The sequence below is a fragment of the Manihot esculenta genome, chromosome 17 (genome assembly GCF_001659605.2).
Source record: "Manihot esculenta cultivar AM560-2 chromosome 17, M.esculenta_v8, whole genome shotgun sequence".
Lineage (NCBI taxonomy): Eukaryota > Viridiplantae > Streptophyta > Magnoliopsida > Malpighiales > Euphorbiaceae > Manihot > Manihot esculenta.
The window spans coordinates 13,633,626-13,648,641 of NC_035177.2; positions in this window are offsets into that span (position 1 = coordinate 13,633,626).

Genomic DNA, 15,016 nt, shown 5'->3' on the forward strand with positions numbered 1-15,016 from the left:
CCCCTAGTTCAGGAATGTCAGGCAGCGAGAGATGGGATAGAGCAAAAGGAACAAAGAGTAAGTTCTGGAATAAAGTCAAGTCAGGTCTGGGAATAGGTAGTGGCTCAAGCTCTGGCGCAAGCAGTCCAGTGTGTAGGAGATGTGGGAGACCCCACAGGGGAGCTTGTCAGTTGGGATCTTCAGCCTGCTTTAGGTGTGGACAGGAAGGGCATTTTGCTCGGGATTGTCCTCAGGTGACGTTTGCACCATCCCAGCAGATGAGTTCAGGCAGTGTGGTACAGCCAGTTGTACAGTCAGTAGCTCCAGTCATGCCTCAGAGTAGTGGCAGAGGTAGAGGGAGAGGGGCATCCTCTACTTCGGCAGCAGGTTCTCGAGGTGGAAATCCGGTAGCCCCAGCACGGATTTTCACTGTGACACAGGAGGAGGCTAACACGTCGAACACAGTGGTGTCAGGTAATCTCATCATTGGGTGTTCAGATGTGTATGCTTTGATGGACCCCGGTGCTTCTCATTCCTTTATTGCTTCGAGAGCCATATAGAGATTGGGTTTGATCAGTTCTGAGTTAGAGTATCCTCTCTGGGTCAGTGGACCCAAATGTGACCCATCAGTGGCAGTGTCAGTCTGTCGTTTCAGTCCAGTGTTCATAGAGGGTAGATGCCTTCCAGCTGACCTTGTGGTTCTAGAGTTGACGGATTTTGATGTCATTCTAGGGATGGATTGGCTATCTGCATATGGTGCTACTTTGGACTGTAGAGAGAAGGTAGTTAGCCTCAGAGACCAGGATGGGTCAGAGTGTGTCTTCAGAGGAGACAGAAGAGGTACACCCAGAGGTTTGATTTCAGCCCTTCAGGCTCGTCGTTTGCTTAGGAGGGGTTGTCAGGGGTTTCTAGCTCATGTGAGAGAACTAGACAGTCAGGTTAGGGAACCAGCCACAATACCAGTAGTCCGAGAGTTTCCAGATGTGTTCCCAGACGAGTTACCAGGACTACCACCTGATAGGGAGATAGGGTTTGAGATAGAATTGCTGCCAGGTACCAGACCTATCTCTATTCCTCCCTACAGGATGGCGCCAGCAGAGTTAAAAGAGTTGAAAGAACAGTTGCAGGATTTGGTAGATAAGGGTTTCATCCGCCCTAGTACCTCACCTTGGGGTGCTCCAGTGCTCTTTGTCAGAAAGAAGGATGGATCCCTCAGACTTTGTATCGACTACAGACAGTTGAACAATGTCACTACCAAGAATAGGTATCCTTTACCTAGGATTGATGATCTATTCGACCAGCTAGCTGGAGCAGGTTGTTTCTCTAAAATAGATTTGAGATCCGGGTATCATCAGTTGAGAGTCAGAGAGGCAGATGTGCCAAAGACAGCTTTCAGGACCAGATATGGGCATTATGAGTTCTTAGTGATGCCATTCGGGTTGACTAACGACCCTGCAGCATTTATGGATCTCATGAACAGAGTTTTTAGTGAGTTTCTGGATCACTTTGTCATTGTTTTCATCAATGATATTTTAGTGTATTCCAGAGATGCAGAGGAGCATGCCCAGCATCTGAGGATAGTTCTGCAGACACTGAGAGAGCATGGTTTGTATGCCAAGTTCTCTAAGTGTGAGTTTTGGTTGAGGAGCATTTCCTTCTTGGGACATGTGGTATCAGCAAAAGGGATTGAGGTAGACCCCAAGAAGATAGAGGCTGTAGCTAACTGGCCCAGACCCACTACAGTGACTGAGATTAAAAGCTTTCTGGGACTGGCAGGTTACTACAGGAGGTTCGTTCAGAACTTCGCGAAGATAGCGGCTCCTATGACCAAACTGACTCAGAAGAACCAGAAGTTTATCTGGTCAGACCAGTGTGAAGAGAGCTTTGAGGAGCTCAAGAAGAGATTGACAACAGCACCAGTGTTGGCTCTACCTGTTAGTAATGAGGATTTCACAGTGTTCTGTGATGCATCTCGAGTGGGATTGGGCTGTGTTTTGATGCAGAGTGATAGGGTGATAGCTTATGCTTCTAGACAGTTGAAGAAGCACGAGTTGAATTACCCCACCCATGACCTAGAGATGGCAGCAGTTATCTTTGCACTTAAGATGTGGAGGCATTACCTCTACGGGGTTAAATGCGAGATCTTCATTGATCACAAGAGTTTACAGTACATCTTGAGTCAGAGGGAACTGAATTTGAGGCAGAGAAGATGGGTGGAATTGCTCAGTGATTATGATTGTAAAATCCAGTATCATCCGGGTAAGGCGAATGTTGTGGCAGACGCCCTGAGCCGGAAATCACTAGGCAGTTTATCCCATATAGCAGCAGAGCGGAGACCAGCAGTGATGGAGCTTTCCAAGCTCATAGAGGAAGGGTTACAGTTAGAATTGTCTGGTACAGGTGCGTTGATAGCACAGATGAGAGTGACACCTGTGTTTCTAGAGCAGATAGCTCAGAAACAGCATGAGGACCCTGAGTTGATGAAAATTGCCAGGACTGTTCAGTCAGGCAACAGTGCAGAGTTCAGATTTGACAACAAAGGGATCCTTCGCTATGGGAGTCGACTTTGTGTACCAGATAGTAGCAGTCTGAAGGAAGACATTATGAGGGAAGCTCATAATGCGAGGTATAGTGTTCACCCAGGAGCCACCAAGATGTATCAGGATTTGAAAAGGGTATATTGGTGGCCAACCATGAAGAAAGAAGTGGCGCAGTTTGTGACAGCCTGTGAGGTTTGCCAGAGGGTGAAACTAGAGCATCAGAAACTAGCTGGAATGCTTAACCCACTGCCGATTCCAGAGTGAAAATGGGAGAACATAGCTATGGATTTTGTAGTGGGTTTACCAGCAGCGTCCAACAGGATAGACTCCATATGGGTGATTTTTGACAGACTCACGAAATCTGCTCATTTTCTTCCAGTTTGGAGTAACTATTCTGTGGATAAGTTGGCACAGGTATATCTGGATGAGATAGTGAGATTACATGGAGTACCAGTATCTATAGTCTCAGACAGAGGACCTCAGTTTACCTCCAGATTTTGGCGGAGTCTGCAGAGTGCGATGGGCACGAGATTAGATTTTAGCACTGCTTTCCATCCACAGACTGATGGACAGTCAGAGAGGACCATCCAGACCATCGAGGATATGCTTCGCCTGTGTGTGTTAGACTTTGGCGGTTCTTGGAGGCAGCATCTACCTTAGGTGGAGTTTGCCTACAATAACAGCCATCATGCTAGCATAGGGATGGCTCCTTACGAAGCATTATATGGGAGGAAGTGCAGATCACCTGTTTGCTGGGAAGAAATAGGAGAGAAGGCTCTTACAGGGCCAGAGTTAGTAGAGATTACCAGTAGATTGGTGCCTATGATCAGAGAGAGAATCAGAACAGCTCAGAGCAGACAGAAAAGTTACGCAGACATTCGCAGAAAGCAGTTAGAGTTTTAGGAGGGTAGTATGGTATTGCTGAAGGTGTCTCCAATAAAAGGAGTGGTTCGTTTTGGAAAGAAAGGTAAGTTAGTTTGATAGAGCATATTTTAGTCCATTTTATCATTATGTTCTTGATGTTTATTTACATCTTTTCTACTTAATTTTGTGGTTTTAATTATGTTTTGCAGATATTAGGTGTAAAGAGACAATCTGGAGAAAATGCTCTTAAAACTGCTAAAAAGTGCCAAATATGGAAAGTGCCAAAAAAGGAAAGTTTCCAAATAAGGAAAGTTTTCAGAAAAGGAAAGTTTTCAAATGAGGAAAGTGCAGAAGCAAAAGCAAACAAGGAAAGCTCAGTCAGAAGATTATTTGAAATTCAAATCGCAGATCTTTTTTTCCTTGTTCAAAGATGTGCACACACTGCAGCAGTCATATCTTCCTATTTAGGCAGCAAGATCTCAAAGAGATGCTCTTCCTCTTCTGCATTCAATATTCAAATTTCAAAAGAGGCTCCACCTAAAAAGGAATGTATGGACAAGCATATCTTCCCCTTTGAAGATCAAAATTCGTGCATCCTTCTTATTCAGAAACAATCTGCGCGATTTCCTCTTTTGAGAGCCATCTGCGCGCCACCTTCCTTTTCTGCAACAACTTGGGCAGCAAGTTGCACATGGGCAGCACCTTGGACAGCCTCTACACTAATTAGGAAGCAAGGTCAGCATCTAAACTTATTTAGGAAGCATAATCTGCGCCTCCTTCCCTTTCTGAGACCAAACCGCGCGCACCAACTTCCTTCCGCAGTGCATTTTCGCGCAGCCTTCCTTCTGAAGCCGAAAAGCGCGATTCTTTCCTTTTCAGACACATCTTGGGCAGAAAATACCTCTTGGGCAGTAAGTATGACCTAGGGCAACACTTTTCAACTATGAAAAGCCACATAAGAAGCCTCTACATGGTCTTTAAGCTCCCTTTGGGAGACACCTACGAAATTCACATCTCTTCTTCTACCTTTCTTCTTTTCTTTTATTTTTAGTTTTGTTTCAGCCATGAGAGGCTGAAATCTTTTAATTCTAGTTGAGGATTGGTTGAAACTAAGGTTGTTTAATGGGTTGTGAGATCTGAACATAAATTATTGTCTTTGGTTTTGTTCAATATTTATGCAATTGATGCTTTAATTATATGATTGCTTTGTTGTTTTGATCAAATTGGCCACTTGATTTTAATTGCAAAGTTAATTGATTGTTATTTGGGATTATTTTTAGTCCGTAATTGCTGGAAATATTCTGACCTTAGAACACTTGGTGTAAAAACCAAGGAATTGCATGATCTAGCGTTATCTCCATACGTTTGGGTAGCTAGGATTGGATCTCTCTATTTCTTTATGCAATTGACAATTGTTTTGATGCCTATGGCCCAAGGACGTTCCTTGGCAATTTGTTAATTAGTAATTAATTAGAGGACGTTCCCTAATTAATTTAATCATAAGGAGAGACATGGTGGTGAGAAGCGTCTTCCACCCCCATAACTAATCTATTGAACCAATCAAGATAATTTAAGTTTCAATGATCAACCCAAACAACCAAAGTGGATCCATATCTTCAACTAGGCTTTTCTCATATTGATTTACTCTTTTATTTTAATTATTTGCTTTCTATTATTACTCTCATTATTAGTTACTACAATCAATCTCAAACCCCCCCATTTTACTTTTATTGTAATTTATTTTTATTCTGTTTCCAGTTTATCTCATTTGATCCCACTTTCAGTCTTTTATCTCATCTTCAATTTATTATTGTTTCAGTTTATTTTATTGGTCTTGTTAAGAAAAATAAATTGGTAATCAATTCTCTGTAGATTCGATCCTTTCACCACTATCTGCAGTTGTAAATTGTTGATAACCAAGAAGGTTATTTTTGACCGGCTTCGACAACCGCGAGTCAAAAATTAGCGCCGTTGCCGGGGAGTTGATCTAACTTGTTTATTTTTCTTTTAGGGGCAAATCTGCACTCAAGGACATTCTTCCTTAAGATTCCAAAAAAAAAAAAAAAAAAAAAAAAATTTGAGCACGAAAAGCTTCCATCGCAGATCTGAATCATGGATGAGGTAAGTACATCTAATCTTTCTTCTCAAATTCCTAACCTAGCCTCAAGTGTGAAAACCTACGTCTTAGAACTACGGGCTCGACGACTTGAGCTATCTCAGCCATGTAGGATATGTGCATATGTGGGACATCTAGCTTCTGAATGCCCTACACTTTATGAGGATGACCAACAAGCACATGCGTTTGGAAGATACTATGAACAGCCAAGGCATGATCCCTACCCTGACACATACAATCCATATTGGGGAGACCAGCCAAACTATGGCTATGCTGAGGCTAACTACTACCAGGATTATCAAGAATATCAAGCCCAACCAGAACCTCCAAGTTACGACCAACAACTTAAGGAGATGATGGAGACATTTACAATTTCTTTGCAAAGCGTCCAACAAAGGATGCAAAACATCCAACAGTGGATGGAACGATGGGAAGATGCAGACATGGTAAGAAAAGAGGAAGAGCTTCAAGCTGATGAGATAAATGATGAAAGTTGGCAAGTACAAGAACAAGCTGCTGAAGAGGCACAACCAGAATACTGTTTGTTCAACCCAACTGATCAAACAGAACCTGTTGTTGATTTAGATATCATTGATTATTTGAGCAAAGATGTTTTTTATACAAATCAAGATGATATACTAAACAATGATCCTTGCAGGGAAGAGGGCCAAAAAGAGCCAGAACTGAAAGAAACTAACTGTTACATCCAACAGGTGGACTGCAAACACGCACAGAACAAAGGAGAGCCAATCGCACCTCTTCAGATCAATCTTGCGCAGTCAGAAGGAACTCCAACTGAACCACCTCAGCTTGGACCGCAGGACAGTCCTGCAACTCTTCTAGTTGCACCTCTTCAACTTCCATCGCCTGAAACCCTCTCCAGTCCTCCATTGAAGACTATTCTTGCGCAAGATGAAAAAACTGAAACTCCTTTCATCCTTCCAATGCAAACAGTCCATGCCCAGGAGGAACAAATGGTAGTCCAATGGTCCAAACCAAAGGAGCATGCAGATCAATGCTTGCCCAAACCTCCAGATAAGGTAGAATTTGTTTTGCCTGAACTTAATGCCAAATTGCAGCCACCCATGGAGAAATATCAATTAAAGTTGGAAGTGCTCAAAAATGCAAACATAAGGGCTAGAGGCACACCTCATCTGAAAGAGGAGAAGCTAATCATGTTACTTCATGAGTACATGGAAAAAGTAGGATGGGCTATGACAAAATCAAAAGGAGTGCTACACTTTTTGCTCAATGCAGTTGGGACTCTTTTCCCTTCCCCAATTACTTGAGCCTTGATCAAGTGGATCGCACCATGCACACCACACCCAGGGGAGTACTCAGTTTCCTTTGTTCTTTTATGTTTTTTTTACACATTGAGGACAATGCATGATTTAGGTGTGGGGGTGCATATTTCTGAATTTTTAAATTTTTGCTTTGATTTTCAGTTTGAATTTTTATTTTTCATTTTTCAGTGTGATTTTCAATTTTTCGTTTTGCTTTCAATAACACACACAGATAGCCACAGTTTTTTTTATTTATTTATTTTTGTTTCCGTTTTTGAGATGCTTTACTCATCATATAGACTATGTTGGATGAGCTTTTCTTTCCATGACCCCATTGATGTTATGACTCTTTAAACTTATGTTGAATCAATTGCAGTGAGTTATATTCATGTTTGAGAATTGCCTTTTGAATTGAATCTTTGAGTTTGCCATGGTAAAAAATATATTGATGACCCTCAATTGATGAGAATAAATTGAAAATTGTGTGAATGAACTTAATGTGACTTGATTTAGCAATTGGTGTTGATTTGCCCAAATTATTGAGAGAAAGAAAATTCAGCAAAGGCAAAGACCTCAAAAGCACAAATCTAAGATTGTTCCAATGGTCAAAAGACTATGAACAGAGCTAGTAGCCACTTGGAAAGGTGACCAACTGAGTAACTGGGGGTGGGTATTACAAATATGTACCTTCACGTAAAAAGGTTGGTGACTTTTTCAAGCAAGATCTAAAGTGCAAAAAGCCTGAATAAAGTACTTCAAGGTAAGGGCAAGTCACTCTGAAAGCTAGAAAAAGTCTTATCTGAACAAATAAATGTGCATGTATGGTCTCTCTTGATGAAAACAAATCCTAGCCATGGTAAGTAAAGGGAAACAAGGAAAGAAGGTGAGTAATCTTCATGCATATATTCTTCACTGCAATGATTCAAAATAGGTGTCTAGAGTAAGAGCTTAAGTGGAAATACGGATCAAGTAGCAAAGAAAGCTTGTTTGACTATGTTTACTTGCTTGAGGACAAGCAAAAAGCTAGGTGTGGGGGAATTTGATAGAGCATATTTTAGTCCATTTTATCATTATGTTCTTGATGTTTATTTACATCTTTTCTACTTAATTTTGTGGTTTTAATTATGTTTTGCAGATATTAGGTGTAAAGAGACAATCTGGAGAAAATGCTCTTAAAACTGCTAAAAAGTGCCAAATATGGAAAGTGCCAAAAAAGGAAAGTTTCCAAATAAGGAAAGTTTTCAGAAAAGGAAAGTTTTCAAATGAGGAAAGTGCAGAAGCAAAAGCAAACAAGGAAAGCTCAGTCAGAAGATTATTTGAAATTCAAATCGCAAATCTTTTTTTCCTTGTTCAAAGATGTGCACACACTGCAGCAGTCATATCTTCCTATTTAGGCAGCAAGATCTCAAAGAGATGCTCTTCCTCTTCTGCATTCAATATTCAAATTTCAAAAGAGGCTCCACCTAAAAAGGAATATATGGACAAGCATATCTTCCCCTTTGAAGATCAAAATTCGTGCATCCTTCCTATTCAGAAACAATCTGCGCGATTTCCTCTTTTGAGAGCCATCTGCGTGCCACCTTCCTTTTCTGCAACAACTTGGGCAGCAAGTTGCACATGGGCAGCACCTTGGACAGCCTCTACACTAATTAGGAAGCAAGGTCAGCATCTAAACTTATTTAGGAAGCATAATCTGCGCCTCCTTCCCTTTCTAAGACCAAACCGCGCGCACCAACTTCCTTCCGCAGTGCATTTTCGCGCAGCCTTCCTTCTGAAGCCGAAAAGCGCGATTCTTTCCTTTTCAGACACATCTTGGGCAGAAAATACCTCTTGGGCAGTAAGTATGACCTAGGGCAACACTTTTCAACTATAAAAAGCCACATAAGAAGCCTCTACATGGTCTTTAAGCTCCCCTTGGGAGACACCTACGAAATTCACATCTCTTCTTCTACCTTTCTTCTTTTCTTTTATTTTTAGTTTTGTTTCAGCCATGAGAGGCTGAAATCTTTTAATTCTAGTTGAGGATTGGTTGAAACTAAGGTTGTTTAATGGGTTGTGAGATCTAAACATAAATTATTGTCTTTGGTTTTGTTCAATATTTATGCAATTGATGCTTTAATTATATGATTGCTTTGTTGTTTTGATCAAATTGGCCACTTGATTTTAATTGCAAAGTTAATTGATTGTTAGTTGGGATTATTTTTAGTCCGTAATTGCTGGAAATATTCTGACCTTAGAACACTTGGTGTAAAAACCAAGGAATTGCATGATCTAGCGTTATCTCCATACGTTTGGGTAGCTAGGATTGAATCTCTCTATTTCTTTATGCAATTGCAATTGTTTTGATGCCTATGGCCCAAGGACGTTCCTTGGCAATTTGTTAATTAGTAATTAATTAGAGGACGTTCCCTAATTAATTTAATCATAAGGAGAGACATGGTGGTGAGAAGCGTCTTCCACCCCCATAACTAATCTATTGAACCAATCAAGATAATTTAAGTTTCAATGATCAACCCAAACAACCAAAGTGGATCCATATCTTCAACTAGGCTTTTCTCATATTGATTTACTCTTTTATTTTAATTATTTGCTTTCTATTATTACTCTCATTATTAGTTACTACAATCAATCTCAAACCCCCCCATTTTACTTTTATTGTAATTTATTTTTATTCTGTTTCCAGTTTATCTCATTTGATCCCACTTTTAGTCTTTTATCTCATCTTCAATTTATTATTGTTTCAGTTTATTTTATTGGTCTTGTTAAGAAAAATAAATAGGTAATCAATTCTCTGTGGATTCGATCCTTTCACCACTATCTGCAGTTGTAAATTGTTGATAACCAGAAAGGTTATTTTTGACCGGCTTCGACAACCGCGAGTCAAAAATTAGCGCCGTTGCCGGGGAGTTGATCTAACTTGTTTGTTTTTCTTTTAGGGCCAAATCTGCACTCAAGGACATTCTTCCTTAAGATTCCAAAAAAAAAAAAAAAAAATTTGAGCACGAAAAGCTTCCATCGCAGATCTGAATCATGGATGAGGTAAGTACATCTAATCTTTCTTCTCAAATTCCTAACCTAGCCTCAAGTGTGAAAACCTACGTCTTAGAACTACGGGCTCGACGACTTGAGCTATCTCAGCCATGTAGGATATGTGCACATGTGGGACATCTAGCTTCTGAATGCCCTACACTTTATGAGGATGACCAACAAGCACATGCGTTTGGAAGATACTATGAACAGCCAAGGCATGATCCCTACCCTGACACATACAATCCATATTGGGGAGACCAGCCAAACTATGGCTATGCTGAGGCTAACTACTACCAGGATTATCAAGAATATCAAGCCCAACCAGAACCTCCAAGTTACGACCAACAACTTAAGGAGATGATGGAGACATTTACAATTTCTTTGCAAAGCGTCCAACAAAGGATGCAAAACATCCAACAGTGGATGGAACGATGGGAAGATGCAGACATGGTAAGAAAAGAGGAAGAGCTTCAAGCTGATGAGATAAATGATGAAAGTTGGCAAGTACAAGAACAAGCTGCTGAAGAGGCACAACCAGAATACTGTTTGTTCAACCCAACTGATCAAACAGAACCTGTTGTTGATTTAGATATCATTGATTATTTGAGCAAAGATGTTTTTTATACAAATCAAGATGATATACTAAACAATGATCCTTGCAGGGAAGAGGGCCAAAAAGAGCCAGAACTGAAAGAAACTAACTGTTACATCCAACAGGTGGACTGCGAACACGCACAGAACAAACAGGTGGCTTCGGCTGCCCAAGCTTGCCCCCGAGCCTGTGGACTTTCGGCTCTGGAGGGGAGTTCGGCCGCCGAAGGTGCCGCCGAAGGTTAGAGACTTTCGTCTCTGGAGTGCCTTTCAACCTCCGAAACTTGCCCCCGAAAGGGTTCGGCTGTCGAAAATAGAGATTCGGCTGCCGAAAGTGCATGAGTTTTGTTTCTGGAGAGGACTTTCGGCCGCCGAACCTGCCGCCGAAAGTGTTCTGTCCAGCCTTCCTTTGCATGCTTTGCATGGATGTTAGAGTGAGTTTAAGGGGATTCTTGAGGAGTTTAATAGAGTTGTTCTTGAGTTAGTTTGGTCCCTCATTTGAGTTTATCTGTGCCTACACAGACCAGAGGAACCAGAGAGAGCAGCAGTGAGTACTGCTCCAGAGTTTTCAGAGCCTGCAGAGTCAGTCCAGATAGCCCGAGATGAGTGGAACTAAACTTTATGTTTTTAATTGAGAAATGAAATGTTTTTAGCATAGTTCATGCATCATGCGTATATAGTAGATTGTTTGCATTAGAACCCACGAATATGTTGCATTGCATAGTTATTTGTTGATGTGGGAGAATGCTGAATGATCCAATAGTCTCTGAGAGAAGTCCAGGAGCCTTTGACTACGCCCTGGCAAGTATAGAGAAGTCCAGGAGCCTTTGACTACGCCCTAGCAGGTATATAGTAAAGTCCAGGAGCCTTTGACTACGCCCTAGCAATGGTAAGTACAGAGGTGTTATATACACATATACATATATGACAGGAAGACCAGGTGCTCGATTCTACGCCCTGGCACGGCAGAGTTACCGGGACCATGTGGTGACAGGTTTACCCTTGATGTGGATTGTCTGTGATATGATGCATTCCATAAGTTCATGTGTTAATGACTTGTTTTATTGTTCTACTCACTAGGCTATAGAGCTCATCCCACTCCCTTAACCCTAGTTTTGCAGGTTCAGTGTACAGTGTACAGGGAAAGTCCAGCAGAGTACAGGAAGAGAGAAGAGTTTTGTAATAGAATATTGTGGACATGTAAATTTAAAGAGATATAACAGTTGTGTATAAAGTTAGAATTGTGCTTGACTTAGTTATTATTGTGTTGTAAGTCTTTTGTATACGTGGTCTGTTTATATAACTGTTTTACAGAGTATGTGAAAAACCAGACTTAACAGGTATGAATTAACCCATCTAGAGCAAGCTCTAGTCAGGGGTACAGAGTACAGAGTACAGAGTACAGAGATAGTGCATGCACAGGTTAAGCCTTGGTACAGAGAAAAGAGTTTTTATTTTCACAGAAAATGTATGGTCATGTATGAGATTTACATGTACACAGAGAGTATAGCAGGCTTGCTATGAGTTCTGGCGTCCTTAAGCCGACCTGAATCCTAGCGCCGGTGACGGTCCATTTTGGGGTCGTTACACATTTGTTCTTCTGGTTTCTTTATGAAGTTCTTGAGGTGTCCCCTCTTTATTAGCCTTTCGATCTCAGCAATTAACTGGAAGTAGTTATTGGTGTCATGGTCGTTCGTGCGGTGGTACTGACAATATTTGTCAGGATCTCGCTGGTTCGATTCCGTTTTCATAGGCTTGGGCCACTGGAGGAACTCCTTGTCTTGGATGGCCATGAGTACTTCGGCTTTAGAGGCATTGAGAGGGGTCGGTTTCTCTGGAACCCACGGGGGGAGTGACCTTTGTTCTGAGACCCGAGGAGGGAGAGGTCTTTGGTCCCTGCGCTCCCAGGGTTGTCTATACGGTTCAGGTCTCTTGCCATGCTTTTTCTCGTGCCTCTCCGGCCTTCCCTCCTCCGGTGCTTTCCCCTTATCTGTCGCTCCTTTGGCGAACCTGCTTGTCACTAAGGCATCATCCTGCCTTACGTATTTTTTAGCCCGCTTCATTAGCTCGGCCAGTGAGGTCGGAGGCTTCCTACTCAGTGAACCAAAGAACTCGGCTGAGGTCGTCCCCTTCTGCATGGCTTCTATAGCCCTTCCTTCATCGAGCTCAGAAATTTGCAAGGCTTCCGTGTTGAAACGGGCGACGTATTCCCTAAGTGATTCGTCTCTCCTCTGTTTGACCATCTCCAGGTAACTCGTCTTCCTATCTGCGGGCACCCCGGTGATAAACCGGCTGATGAAGCAGGTGGCCAGATCTCCAAAGCTACTAATACTTCCTGCCTCAAGGCTGTTGAACCACGTCCGTATTGGCCCCGAAAGCGTCGTAGGAAATACCTTGCACATCAGGGCGTCTGACAGAGTTTGCAGCTCCATGAAAGTCTTGTAGTTCAAGACATGCTCCTTAGGGTTCCCAGCCCCGTCGTATGCGGCCATAGGCGGCATCATAAACTTCTTGGGGACAGTCTCTTGCTGCACCCACTTCGAGAAGGGCGAAGAGGTGGGCAGGAGGGCCTGGTTCTGATCCTTCGTTCCTAGCTCGGCCAAGAGTTGCTCTCTCATCTTTTGCAACTTCTGGTCTACACTCTCCCCTTCCCGCCTGGGCTTCCTCTCTTGGTGGGCCTCCTCTTCCCATGTCTCACTCCCCACTCTTCTGGTGGTTCCGGCAGAGTAGCTATCGACTTCATCATTCTCTATCAGCTCCTTCACCCTCCTTCCATGAACTCGAGCTGCCGGCTCTTTCTCTTCTCCGGCTCTCCTCCTCCTGTCTCTGGTTTCTTGGCTGACAGTTCCGGGGTGGTTGAAGGTAGGCTGAGGTTCGTTGGTCTGGGGTTCTTCTACCACTGGTGACACATTTGCGGGGGTGCTAAGGCCCCGTTGCTGCATTATCTGTCCCAATCAGTGGGCGGTGCTCTATAGTTGGAGGGCCATAGTTTGGAGGTCTTGGTTGGACAAGGTGGTGGCGGAAGCATTCCCCGCCAGGCTTGGCAAGGGGTTGAAAGGGATTGGTGTTTGGTTGTTTGGCGTTGTAGGACTAGAAAAGGAGAACTGCTACCCTCTTGGGCAGAGCTCAGGTCATTTGGAGTGACGTTGTTTTCGTTGTGATTAGCCATTGTGGATCTCAGTGGGTATTTGTGAGAGTGGAACTCTGGTGATGAAAAGATCTCCTTCGTTCCCACAGACGGCGCCAATTGATGATATGAGATCCAGAAAATAGGGTTTTACAATGGGTTCTGTAAAACTAGAAAAGCTTAGACCTAGAGGAGAGTATTTCTCCTTTTATATGTTTCCTTTTGTCTGCTAGTGACGTGTTAACAGAACGTGTATCATTGGACCACCTGTCCCTGCTACGTTGATATGGACGTACGAGGGAATCAGATCTCTGTCCCATGCGTAACGGCCCCCTGATTCTCCCCGGGCGCGCATGCGAATGGTCCCACAAGGTGAAGGGGTTGAACTCCTTCCTGATGGATGAGGTTGAGCCTAGGCCCGGAGAGGATCTGTCCATCGGGCCAGAAGAGCTAAGTCGGCCTGTTCTGAAGGAGCTGATTGGAGCCCGGTCTTTGAGCTGAATGGGCTGGACCCGGTTCTTGGGAGAGGCTTAAAAACCTTCAGATTATGGGTCATCCTAATGGGCCTGACCTTAGTCTGGAGTGAAGAAATCCAGCGGTCATCATATTCCAATCTTTTCATAAATTTCTTGAAATTAAATAATGAATATATCTTTATTGTCCTCTGTTTAAATTAAAAATATTAAGGAGTTAGGGTTTCATCCATTTTTCCTCATTTATTAAAATTTAAATATTTTAATGCTTTATTTTTCATTTGAAAGAGTACCTAAGTTACTATTAACTTATATCCATATCAACATATTCAAGTAAAATTTAACACTTTTTGTTCTTTGATTTCCATTCATTAAAATACTCATGTATTTGATAATTTTAAAATTTTCAAAAAATACTTATAAGTTCAGCCTTTTTAAGTGTTACCAAATAACTTTTAAATAGATGATACATTTTTAAAAAAGTATTTTAAGAAGAAATTGTATTTTTAGAAGTTTGACTAAGTTTTAAACTAATGTTTATAATAAATGAAAGAACTATAATTTTGAATGGATTGAATATAAAGGGATTTAAAGATTTAATTTTAAAAATATAAGAATTAATATGTTAATTACACTAAAATTCAAGGACTGAAGTGTGGTTTACACAGTATAAAATATTTTACTCGATCTAAGTGTTGTTGACGAGGACATTTTAGATATTTAAAATATTCTTTTCTACCTTTATCCTATTTATTAACGGAATTATAAATGAAATAACCTCTCATTTAGACCAACCGATTATAAAAGGATTTAAATGTTTAATTTTAAAAATATACAGATTGATATATTAATTATATTAAAATTCAGAAATTAAAATTTAATTTAATTTAATTTAATAAAAATATAAAAATAAAAATATTTTTTTTATAATATAATATTATATTATATTTGAAAGTGATGTAGTGGGTATAAAAATATATGTGAGATAAAATTAGTATATTAAAAAAATAGGA